Source organism: Anser anser (genome assembly GCF_964211835.1).
Source record: "Anser anser genome assembly, chromosome: 14".
In the NCBI taxonomy this organism is placed as follows: domain Eukaryota; kingdom Metazoa; phylum Chordata; class Aves; order Anseriformes; family Anatidae; genus Anser; species Anser anser.
The window spans coordinates 13,754,273-13,767,161 of record NC_139735.1 but is presented as its reverse complement, the minus strand read 5'-3'; the positions used below and the strand labels follow the sequence as shown (position 1 = coordinate 13,767,161).

The window sequence follows — 12,889 nt, the reverse complement described above, 5'->3', positions numbered from 1 at the left end:
GTCTCTGCCTCCAACAGGCACTTTAAATCCAGCCCAACCCAGATGTCCTCCCGTGCCCGTGCACTCCCTCGGGGGCTGAGCCCCTTCCAGCAGGAGCACGCAGCACGAACCAGAGCAGGGCCCGGTTTCCCCTCTCACCCTGCACGCTCCCCGGCCGATCTCTCCAGCCCAGGCTCTTGGAGGTAAATCCCGATGCCACACAACGACTCGTTCTCAAAGCCTGCATCACCTGCACTGGCCTGACAAAAGGAAACTGAAACACCACCATTGTTTTCCTCCTTGCCTCCTCTTCCCATTCATATTAGATGCTGCAGCTCGCTGGCAATTTTACAGCGCTTCTGCCACTGTGAAGACACAGAAAATACCAGGGGGCTGATTACAACCTCCCAAAACCTCCGTAGGGAAGATAGAATGTTAGTCAGCACGCTCGTTTTTTTGGCTTGATCTTTGTTCCCTTAAGAGAAATAATCATCCTGTTATGTAAACGTTCTCATTTTCTCCAATAAAATTCCCTCACTGAATAGTTTTGCTGTTATTCTTAGCATTTCTTACACTTGCAACTTTTCTACGCATAAATCCCTTTCTTTCCTGCCTCGTGCATATTTCTCTTGCTAAGCTTTGTACTTTTACTCACTGATGAATGGGTTTACTAGCCCATGTATCTCTTTCTCTACACTTGTTTCACCTTTCCCCATTATTTACACACTTTACCCCCCTCACTCTGTAACTTCAGTCCTGGTTAATCCAAACCTTGTAGTTTTAGATTCAGGCTGGAAGAAACCTCTCTTCTGTGCTGGGGCTAGAACTGGTGACTGTAGCTCCTTTCCCTTGGTAGAATCGCACTATCATCACAACTAACCATTGGGAACTTTGAAAATTAAACCTCTTTTCTCCTAGTAGCACATGAACTCATTGAAGTTATAATTCTGATGCAAACCAGTTTTACAAATTGCAAAACTTACCCAACAACAACTGGTTTATTTCATTTTCTATTAGATACAACAGAATGCTGATATCAAGGTAGATCCAACACAGAAACCTACAGTCCTCATTTCCAGTATTTTTCACATGCTGGTGCTGAAGACCAGCAAGCACTGCCAGGTCCAGAAGGCCCACGTACCCAGTTTAAGCACATGCTTTGCAACCTGCCTATACATCCTAAGAGAGCACACATCTTGTGGCAACTCTCTGATACATCCTCTTCCCCTGCAAATGAAGATGCAACAAATAAGAATATAAACTGCCTGGTCTAGAATTTGACCAAGATCTGAGTGAACTATTGCAAAAGTGGCTATTTTCTAACCTTGTTACAGTATTCTGGATTAAATCTGGCTTGTAAACTTCAGAGCAACCTTATTTACAAGAGAATAACACTGGAAGCAAATTTATTAAAGCTGAAGGTTTTGTACCAGTGGAAGGGAAGGCCTGCGAGAACACAGAGTGTAAGTTTTGTGATTAAAATACAACCAAAGATCCTCTGAAGAAGTGCATTTAGCCTCAAAACCAGACTTAGTCTCTTTTCCAATGAGCATTTTCAGGATGCTTTCATCTCAACAGGAACCCCACTGAGTAAAAAGCTTTTTTTCTATTTAAAAAATATTAGGTGTAACCCCAAATTGCCTATTTATCCAGAATCCAACCTCTTTGATTCCATTCGGTCCAACTTTTCTACTTGCAGCTATAACTCCTCAGTTTGCAGGCTCCGGTACGGATGGCCTGCTCTTTGGCAGGACACGCTGTTATGTTTCCATCACAATACATAAGTTCTGCTTCAAGAGGGTAAGCAGGCAACGGGCCAAGAGCAGAATACCTCTGCTTCACGTTCATTCCTGAGCCAAGATATTATTTTTACTTTTCAAAAGCATGAGTGGTCAAAAAGCACTGCTTGGAAATTGAAACCATCCTCCATGCACCTCTGCTTCTCTCAAATTAAGCTTGAAAAGCGTTGTGGATTACATGACTCATGCAGCGTGGGGACTGCATTTTCCCAATCAATAATGGTCTCAGTTTATATTTCTCATTTGCACTTCAGCGTTTTTCCTGTTTGCAGCTGAAGTGAAGAGCCGAGGCTGCGGACCCCTGCGAGGGGTCGTGCTGTGTCAGAGGAGCTGGCTGCGCTGTACGTCTTCATCGCTCTCCTCCACCTGGCCCTTATCCATCTTCCCGGTGAAGGGTCCTGCGCACCCACGCTGGAAACTCTGAGGCAGCATTTGGAGCTCGTTGAACAGCCCCAGTCCATCTTCCCTCGCAACGCACCGTGACACGCTTTGATTTGCCTGACAGTTATATAGCTATCTGGGGCTTGCTTTAATCTCAGTAGCAGGCTAAAATATTTTTCAGGCTGTTTAGCGTTTCTGTTTTATGGCTGGCCAAATACTGCAACATTCTGCTGGTATTACCAGACAAATCCAGAGGAAAAAACTTAAGTCGAATTAGTTCCGGGCAGATGGCGACTCTCCGCGGGTCGACTCGAGTCCCGGCGCTGACTCCACCACACGGGGCCCATTCTGCCTGCAGGCGCTGGGCTCCGGCTCCAGGCACCAGCTCCGAGCTTTAGCCAAGTTCTGCCTGGGGGCGATGCCTGATGCTGCTTTTGAAAGTCCAGTTTTGAAGCTTATCGTATGGATCAACAAGCCAACGCTGGTGGATTCAGCTCGCGATGGTAGGAACCACCAACAGCAGCAAAGCCCAAGGGATCACACGCAGACTGCGGCGCTGTGACCGACCTGCCTGGAGGCCGAACCTGGGTGGAAATGTGATGAAAGCTGCCGCGGGACTGAGGAGCCGGCTGGGTGTGCTCCTCCTGCCCAGGGCCCCAAGGTCCCAGCATCTCCTCACCTCTGCCCCAGCCCCAGCCAAACCGTGCCCGCCAGCCCCGATCAAGCCCTTGCTGTGAACAGCTTCAGAGGGCCCCGGGCAGTCCTCACGCACTGCACGGAGCCCTTCACTGCCGCAAGCACCAGCACCAAATCGCACGGACCTTGACAGGTACGGGTCGGTACATCCCACCCCAGCAGGTAGGCTAAAGGAAAGGAAGCTGCAGAGGGCCCGAAAATCCACGGAATAAGAAGGGGCTGTTTTCATACATTCACAGAGCTGTTTCTGAGGTGGCACAGGCAGAATTATTACAGCCAGGCCAACTCCAAAGCTACACGGCCTTTCTTACCAAAAACCAAGGGAATCGGCACATAAAAACTGATGACAGAACTGGTAATTCAAACAAGCCAATAAGATATTTGCTGTTACAGCTGAATCCTAAAACACGTTTCAGTTGGAAAAAAGTACCGAGATGCCCACCTAGCAAGTTTGGACCATCTGCTCCTAAACGCACGGCCACAACATTGCCAGCTGCAAACAAACTCAGATTAAGAGCTGCGTGATGTATTCTCAGGTAAGTTTTAAACTGTGTTTACTCGAGACAACTGCCCTCCCATCAAATTCTGGAGATTCCCTGCAGAAGTACATCCCTTTCACACACTGTCAATGCTCGTAAAACAGCTCTGAAACAAGAGGAAATAGGCATGTGAGATTGTGCTGCTACTTGCAGGCTTTAACAAGAAATGTAACCCTAACACCTGAACGCTAGTAATGGCAAAGTTTGAAGGCAACTGGCAGAAGTATTGTTTAATCACCTTCTCTGAAATGCATTTTTACTTTAACAACAACAAAAAAAAAACTCATCACTTGTCTGTCAACCCTTTGAAATTCAGAAAGAATAGCTTAGAAGAACAATCTTGTTTTCAGCAGATGAAGATAAGAGCAACAGCCTGACCAAGGATCATCTCCCCCCGCGAAGGATTCGCTACTGCAGCATCTATAGGGGCGAGGATAAGAACAAGGCAAACACCTACCACTGCTTTCCTGATGTACTCTTGCTACTTCCCAAAACGTGTGGCTGTGGGACTGCATGTTCAGAGTGCCCCACTGGATTTTTCTCACCTAAATATGCTGACACGAAGCCCACGGACATACCTGGCACCCACAACACCTCGTGGCAGTGAAGACGGTGACCCCAGCTAGCTGTCCGTGTTGGGGCGAAGGACTCAGTGCTCCATTTGAAGCACACTGGGATCAAGCACAGGAATATCTATTCACAGGTACCAAGAGGCACGTTGGGTTTGATTGTTTCAAGCCATGCACTCAGAAGGCTGAACAGATAAAATATGCTTTGCATCCAAAAACTTAGCGCTTGGCGAGGGGTAAAAAAAAAAAAAAAAAAAAAGTATTTGAAGTCCTAAAGAAACCTGGTTTTACAGCAGGTAAATGCCATGTTAGTCCAGCTTTTTTTCTAACTTCCTATGTAAAATCTCATTAAATTAAATTTCTGGCACACCTTGGTCCTCTGAGTTTTAATGGCTTACGCTGCGTTTGAAGGTAGCTTTCAAATGTCTACGGGGGCTTACTACCATACGTACTGGTACCGTAAAAGCACAGAACAAGACCCAGGTACTTGCACTGAAATGTTTACGATAAGAAGAGACAAAACAGTTGTAACTACTTACTGACACGTGTAGAAATACAGTAATAAAGCACACTTCCCAAACCATGGGCACTGCAAGCTGGAATAACCCACTGGCCTTCCTATGCAATTACCTCTAGTTTTGATTTTGAAAGTAATGGGAAGAGACAATAAAAAATTATAGTAAATGATGGTAAAACATTGTTTTAAGACTGAATTAGGAGGCCCTGCCTTAGAAATAATAGACAGCTACATATCCTTTCCTACTGCATGAACAGCAAATGATGGGATGAGCAGAGCAGAGCCCAGTACACAAGGCAAAGCCAGGAAGAGCCAAACAAGGGCAAGGGGCAACAGGTAAGAAAGAGGAATATTCTCTCTCAATTCTATTGCCAGCATTACTCCCTTTATAACACAAAACTACAATGCTTGAGGCACATCGTCAGCTGGCATCTGCCTCCTTCAGTGGCGAACAGAAAGAGTACAGGTGATCTGAATTTGAGAAATGGTGTTCCTGGAGTCCTGGTCAATGCAGCCTACCACAAGCGCTTGTGCTGCCGAGTCTTGGTGAGGAGCTAAAACACAAATAAGGAGCTAGAACACGAACACAGTCATAAGGCTCTTTTCACATCACGTTTTTCACAGTATTGCCTCTAATTCAGAATTTGGAAATATTAAATTGCTCAGCAACTTCTAGCTCTTACTGCAGCCAAAGAGATGGCAGATGAAGAACCGAGAGCAGGTGACTCCGTGTGCCACGCTGGTGGTGACAGAGATCCCAAAGGACAGCTCAAGATGTGGAACACCTGGGAGGAAGACCTACCAAAATTTACCTTTCTGGAAAATGTAAGTTCAGTGCTTTATCCTCACCATTCCCACTCTGCTCCAAACCCCTACAAAACAACTACTGCCACAAAACAAGTTTCAGCTCTGGGTCTGAAAGCAGCTCTCTGTTTTGAACAACGTTGCATCTTTTTGTTTTGCCAAATAACCCAACACAAACAGACTTAATGCCTCAAAATGCCAACAATGGCAAAACAAGACATAATATTTTGTATTTTAGTATCTCGGCTTCACCACCAGTATTTACTGACAGACTAAAATATGAAGTCAGTAGAGATTCTGTCTCCCAGCCTCCAGGAATGGCAGGAAAGTTTTTTTGTTGTTGTTTTTTTTTTTAAAATACATAAAATAAGGACATATGGTGACAATAGTTAGCATTTCTAAAAAGCCCCTTTAATGTCTGTATCATGTCATTAAACAATTTTTTCTGTTGATAGGAAGTCTCTACTGCGGAAAGATATGCTTTGTAGGCTCTCAAGACCACAGCACAGAACACATCTCCTGATTACGGGACAACTCTATGAGTTTCAGGACCTGCTGACATTATCCGAGAGACAAAAGCTTCATTTAAAACAACAGCAACAAAGTGGTAGACAAAAAAAATGTTCAAGGCTAATTCTTGTACTTATATTTCTGCAGCATCCATGGGAACACCTTCCTTTAAGGGCATTTTAAGGAATTCTAAAGGTGCTTTGCCTGGTGGGTGGCTTTCTCACGATTCACTGATAACAGACACTGAAAGCCACCTGCTTAGAAAGCATGGAAGCACGTCTCACTTTGCTCTGTATTACCAATGAACCAGTGAGGATACAGCCAGCAACTCCTGCCATGACCCACAGCTGCATCATTCCCTGGGCACCGTGGTCAGCTGCCAAAATCCAGGCAGGTCTCCATGCAAAGCCAGCTCGTGGCCCCCTGCCCCACGGAGAGCGGGGCCCCCAGCGGACATCACGGCACGCTACTGTCACGCTGCGGGGGCTGCTTCTGTGGTCGGAAAGAGATGAACCTAGGACTGCGAACACTAAAAACACAAACTGTTGGGACTGATGTGAAAACACACACTGCTACGGCAAAAATAGCAGTGCCTTCCCCTAAGGTATGGATGTTCCACCTCGATGTACAACAGCCACGGTCTACGGACACTGTGCCAACACAGCACTCAAGAAGAGCTACGTGACCACGAGGCTGTATATATATACATATATATATATATACACCCAGCTTTATGCCACGTTAAAGCACATCCCCTTAGTGCAAGGCCCTGTCAGCCCTGCAGGCTGCAGGCGGCGCACAGCGGTACCTGTGCTGGGGGTGCTGGCGAGGGAGCGACCCGGCAGCGCCAGCGCGGCCTCTGCTGCTCTCTCCGTGCCTGCCAGGGATGGGGTGCGCGTGTGCACCCACATGCAATGTACTTCACTCCACAATGGATTCTGGAATTACGCAGGTATTGGTTCATCACCTGCCACCAGTGCTGGACTACCAGGTTACAGGGAACCTGCCTGAGTACATTCAGGATAGCTCAGAGGCGAGGAACTTTTGCTGCTGCTGTGCACGACCGCAGGTGGTGGCAGTGCCTCCACTTCTCCGCTCTCTGCCTTGTGCACCTACAGGCATTAGCTGACAGGGGAGGCTCCAGCCCCTGCTGTGTGCACACACTTAGCATCACGGAGCACTGCACCTGAGCCAAGCCCCCAGAAGCAGGCATGCAAGCTATTATTCACATTTTCAAAATGCTGCTCTTCTCTTTGACCATGCTGAATCGCATTACGATTTCTTCTAGAGCAGACGAGGTGCCTGTTTCTCTGCCACTGAGAAGTGAGAGCAAGATCTGAACTCGCTCCTGCCGGGCTGAAAGGCAAGGTGTGCTACCGGCAGCAGCCCCCACGACAAGCTTCAGATGCTCAGAAGAGCCAGCAGCTGCTTTGCAAGGCATGTAATCGGCCCTACGCGCTACTGCTAATGAAATAATCTGAGGTCAAACCAGTATTTGTGTAGAACAACTGTGTTTATCTCCATACTTAGAGATAATACACACAAACATTTATCTTCCTTGAAACGATTTTAAATGGCCTTCCAGCTCATTGGAGGGTTTTGCTGAAATATGAAACAGTCGCTTCCTGGAGAACCCTACAACTTTCAGGACAATTTCCCTCTATTGAGAACCGAATAAATCATTAGAGCAGGTCTCGTTCCTCACCACAGAAGCACAATCCCTGTTCCCGTCTGCTTCAAGACCGGCTTTCAGCACATATTGTATTGTTATTACCAGAGATGCCAAGTCCACAGACCTGCTTTGAATTTAAGTTTCTCTGCTGCAGCATTACAAAGGTTTCCACTGGAATGTCACTCTGATTTCCAGGCTTTGATGACGGTTCAACAGCACATCGAAAGGCAGGTCCTTGCCACAACAAAAGACAAAATATCATGTTTGAATACATGGAATTCTTTGGCCCAGCAGAACATGTGTCATTCTGGATGTTTTTTCCAAAGATTCAGATCTTTGTTGGAGTTTCGTACCGTTACGGATCAGTAACAGTACTTGCTGTCATGCATAAGACCACTACATGAACAGAGCTAAAAACAACAGACCTAACTACACAATCAGGTACAAACGTGGTAAATGAAAAGCAGTAAGCTTATGAGTAGCTCCAACAACTGACACAATCACTTGTTCGCACCCCAGAACATGCATCCCTCTTCCCAAAACTACAGCTGCCTGCAGTGATGCTCCTAAGAACACCCTTCCGGCTATGAAATCAATATTCTGTATATATTTTCAAGATATTATCAGACTTTTTGTTTCAAAGTATGCAAAGGTGTTCCATGAACATAGGCAAGCGTGTTTTAATAGGGTACTTTTATACAAGCATATATACCATCTATACAGTCTATATGTAGTGCACATACCCCTTGGTAGGGGTTTTTAGTGCACCCAAGCAAAGCTGGTTTTGATGACAAAGGAACAGAGTAGGAAGGGTTTTCTCCATAAGTGGCAACAGTATTACAGTACACGGGAATGGCCACACAACATCATCACGTTGCCAGAGAACTGGCAGCAGCAGCAGCATTTTCCTTCACACCTCCTGGAGCTCCCCAGGCTACCCCCTGCAAATGTACCCCCCCCGTCCTCCCTCTTTGGAGCTCCCTTGCTTCTCTCTGAAATTCCCGCCCACCCGCAACCTCCTCACCTGCTCAACCACAGCTTCTGCAAGGAATCCCACTCCCCTGGGAGGCAGCACTCAGCCAGGCCCCGTAAAGGGGCGTTCGTGTGGCTGGAGCAGCTCCCCAGGACTTCCAGCGAGGTACACCTTTTCCCAGCAGCCGGACTGTCAGCCTCGTTACGGAGGATGCGTCGGCCACAGGGACTTCCCATGGCAAGGCTGAAAGGGGCTTTGCCAAAGAGTCAAAACTAAGCCTACAGATCCAAGTGGAAAGCAGCACTAAAAGCAATCGGTTCATCTCCTGGGGGACAATGTAGCCAAGAGGTACGGCAATAAGCCACGGGATAGAGCATGGCACAAGGAGACCTTCTGATGCTCAGGTGCTGCTCAGTCTCTTAACATCACACGCAAACCCCAAATATACAACAGAGCAGAAAGGAAATACCCATAAAAACTCCTGAATAAGGCTCTTTCGAGAAAGCACCAATTTTGCAAGTACTTTCAAATAACACTCTGTTCCTGCTGCAGCTTCCTTCCATGGGAAATCCTGCAAGCATCCGTGACTCCAGCCACAGCAGCGAGGCCAAATCGCACCGACCCCACTGGCGGGCCCTGAGGAAGGCTGCCAGCAGGGAGCGGCACGGGGACGAAATCGCTGCCAGGAGATGCTCTCGCTGCTGCATGCAGCCCATGTCCCACTCTCCCCAACAGTACCTGCTCCATCCACGCAGCCACAGCCACGGGGAGCATCCGGGGGCTTCTCACCCACCCGGTGGGTGCCTCAGCACCGGTCCAGGACCCAGAGGAGAGGTGACCCCCTGCTTCACGCTACATGCCAAGCAGAGGTGAGCCTACAGACCTTTCCTTGCTCTATTTTCATTTCAGCATTTCCCCAGAAGGAAGGCATGCTTTGTTTTTAATAATAAAAGATAAAAGTTTCCAACTGAAAGCAGTTGTGCAGTCTATCTGGGATCACACAGCCCTGGTTGCCTCGCTGGGACAAGCGGCGAGTAGATAAAACCCCGTTCTGCCGGGCTCGCTTTGCTCAAGGGGAGAAACATCGCTCTGGGCACTGATAAATGCCTCCCGGGGTGGACGTGGTGGCCATGAAAGGGAAGGGAAAGAAATCTTATGGGATGACCCCCTTCTTCCTAAGCAATACCTGCACAGCAAAGGGCAGGGAAAAAGCTGAAGCAGAGCTAACTGCCTCCGTAGCATCAAAAGGCCGAACCATTTGAGCTCACAGGACATGTGGGGAAGCTGCTACATGGGGGGCAGGAGGTGGGACCCCCGAGAAGCGCCCAGCCCACGGCCCCAGCTCAGGAACACCAGCTTGCCTTTAAGAGGTTGCTTCTGCAGCACTGGTGGTACTCACCTCCGAGTATACCTCGCCTGCAAAACATCCTGAGGATGTTTTATGTACCACAAGTTGTATTTATCCTCTCCTGTTATTTCACCACATACATTTTTCCCCCTCGTTTGATCTCTCTCTCTCTTTAAACAATCTCTTTTTGAGCTACCAAACTGAAAATCTGTTTGCAGATGCCTGTGGACTACGCCTGCTGTCAGATACCAGCAGCCAGCCTTCACCAAGTGGAGACAAAAAGTCCGCTCGCTGCCCGTGTGCCCAGAGACCCCTCAGCCGCCAGCAGTAGCCGGGCTGCTCTGTCCTGCAGCAGCGCCCAGGGAAGAGCCCCCTGCCCAGCAGCCCACGGACACCCCCCCAGCACGTCCCCCCAACCGATTCAGGCACCGGAAAGCTCCTGGGGTCGGCAGCCCATCTTCAGGCTATACTCAAAATGATGTTTCAGTGAGTATTTTTGTAGACTTGCCAGCCTGACTGAGGCCAATATAGCCTTGATTTAGCTTCCCCCTCTTTTTTTTTTTTCCATTAAAAATAAAATCCCTTCTAAATCCGCTTTGACATTGGCATTCTTACTACTAACAGATTGCTGCGAGTGTGGGTAATAGAAGGCTGCACCAGCCATGCAACAGATGAGGTCTTTGCTTTTAAGACCCTCCAATATAATGCAGATTTGTCAGTCATACTGGAGTTGCTCTGCTGCTAGTCAAGCCTAGCAGACCTCCCCTTCATGAAGCAATGTCAGCAGATTTTCTGAGAGTGCCCAGTGGAATCCCTGGACGTGGCTATTAAATGCCACTTGATGGCCACTCGTTATTGCCACAGGACCCAGGGGAGCTGTGCAGGCAGATCAGTGGCATGGCCTCACGTCCTGGGATTTCCTGCACCTTGAGAAACACCAACACCTCGGTCTGCTCAGGGAGATACCCAGGTGAACGGCCAGAGGGTCTGTCACATGGCAGGATCAGGTCCAAGAGGTCTCGTTACACCCAGGGACAGTCGCATGGCTGGTGGTGGATGCGGAACTACACCGAAACGTGCCCAGGGCTGGAACGAGAACAACCAGCGGCTGCACAGGAGGAGGGGGGCTGACTATTCACCGATGTCAGACTGTGTAACTATCGATGTACTTCTGATTGCTCAACCTGCTGCAAAGAGCTCATGTATTAAACACCAGCTTGCACATTCCACAAAGTGTTTTTTTTTTTTTTCTTTTGAGGCTGTCAGAAAGGATTTGGATGAGGTCAGACTCTGAACGCAGAACATTAAGCCTTAACTGGAGGACAGACACAAAAGCTACGTCTTCTACTGTACAGCATGTTGGCATATTGCGCGTATCAGCCCGATTTGTTTTATTGCTAACAATTACCAGCTACAGCCAGGGTGACCTGGTGAACCAGCTCTCTGATGCAGTCATTAGTCACAGTTCAATAGACACTGTGATACAGTCGGATCCCGAGCCCTGTAAAGTAATGGACAGTTATCAAACAGTTGAAAAACCATAGACTAAGCACAAGCAGCACTGTGGCTGCCAAGGGGGGAAGAAACCTCATGAAATCTGGAATGTGTTTCTACTTACTGTCCATCCTAGTAAAATAAAATGATCTCTCATTTGAGCATATGGTTCTGCTTAGACAAGAAACTGTATATATTGGTCTAAATCCAGAATAGCCTTTCTGACATATTACTCAGTATTAGAAAATCACTACAACCTGCATGCTCTGTAGCAATTCCTAATGCTAAGTGCAACAAATCTACACTGATCCTTCTCCTCCCCCTCTCCTCCCCAGCTTTTGGTCCGGGGCACGTTCCTTTTTTCTCTTCCCAGCCTTATACCATCTTCTACATTGCCTCTTGCAAATACCTCTCCCCTCTCTCTTTTCTCCACAGTGCTTCCACCTTGACACGTATCTCTGCTCCAAAAGAGATTACGACTTTTCCCCACACAAGGCCTTTCAGCAGCATCTCACCAGTTCCCAGTTTGTATAGGAATCTCCTGACAGCAAAGAGCAGTCAAGCTTCCAAACTGCAAGTATCTCACGGATAAGCTGCATGTGCACATTACAAGAAATATCTTAACAGACTGCTCAGCTTTTACCTGGGCGTGCTCAGAGGGACAGAGGAGCCTCCAAACCCTTGGGGTTTCTCAGGTGACAGTGGAACTGAAGTCCTGGGTCCACAGCACTCCCCTCCTGCTCCTACCAGTGGTTGGAAGATCCCCAGGTTGAGCTCACGTCCATGCAGTTGCCTGGCCAGGGGTTAAAAGCCATCCACTATGTCCGCTGAGTTCTTACAAAGTGCCAAGAAGGAAGCAGCAAACTCATCTGAGAAAGAATGAGGCTTTGCAGGTCTTGGGACAATGAATGGGATCTTTCTGAAGCAGACATTTTTCTAACTACACTTTCCAGTTGAAACTGTATTTTAGACAAGATTCAAACCTACCATGGGAACACATTCATTTTCAGAAAATGGCACTGCAAAAGAAATATTGAACTGAAACATTTCAGTGAGATCAAAACATTTGAATGGGGAAAGCTTGCTTCGTAAGAATGGATATGGATAGGAAAGGAGACTTTGCCAGAAAACCCCTCAGCCAACTGGGCCTGGGTTGGATCCAGACACGTCAAAGATAGATTCATTGCTGCTAGGCTCTTCTTCAGTTTGCAGAGCTGCGCAGCAGGGGCAAGGACGGAGGAGTTCCAGGGCACCCGTGCTGAAGAAGAACTTGATGCTGGACCCCTCTGGCCTCCCTGAGGTCTGCGGGTGCAGCACCAAGCCTGCCTCGCTGGAACAAGCTTTGAGAACTGAAACCACCACTGAACAAAGCACAGCCGAGAACTGTATGCCAACTAGCACAGCGTGAAAACCTAACTTCAAGCGGGGTTATGCAATCAGAGGCAGAAAAAAGCAGCGGCGAGGAGCTGCAGCGGCACGGGCCATGACTCTCCTGGAGGGCTCCCACTCCTATCGGTCGAGGCTGGAAGAGAGAACCTGTCCATGACAAGGCACCTGCTCAGCTGAGGAGGAGAACGTTTACACACACTTGAGAACCTTTTAAGTGCT

General features: G+C 47.9%; 1 protein-coding gene across 4 annotated transcripts in view; it reads right to left on the bottom strand.

Annotated features, from left to right (window-relative positions):
• The window catches only part of LOC310881383 (uncharacterized protein), a 289,311-nt gene that overhangs the window by 156,652 nt on the left and 119,770 nt on the right, over nucleotides 1-12,889 (bottom strand). The window contains exon 8 of one of the 4 annotated variants that reach the window (XR_014572329.1): nucleotides 8,640-11,288. The exons of the other annotated variants lie outside the window; for them this stretch is intronic. The gene's annotated coding sequence lies outside the window, so the exon portion shown is untranslated. Of the gene's footprint in view, nucleotides 1-8,639; nucleotides 11,289-12,889 lie in introns of those variants that run through there. 4 annotated transcript variants of the gene reach the window in all.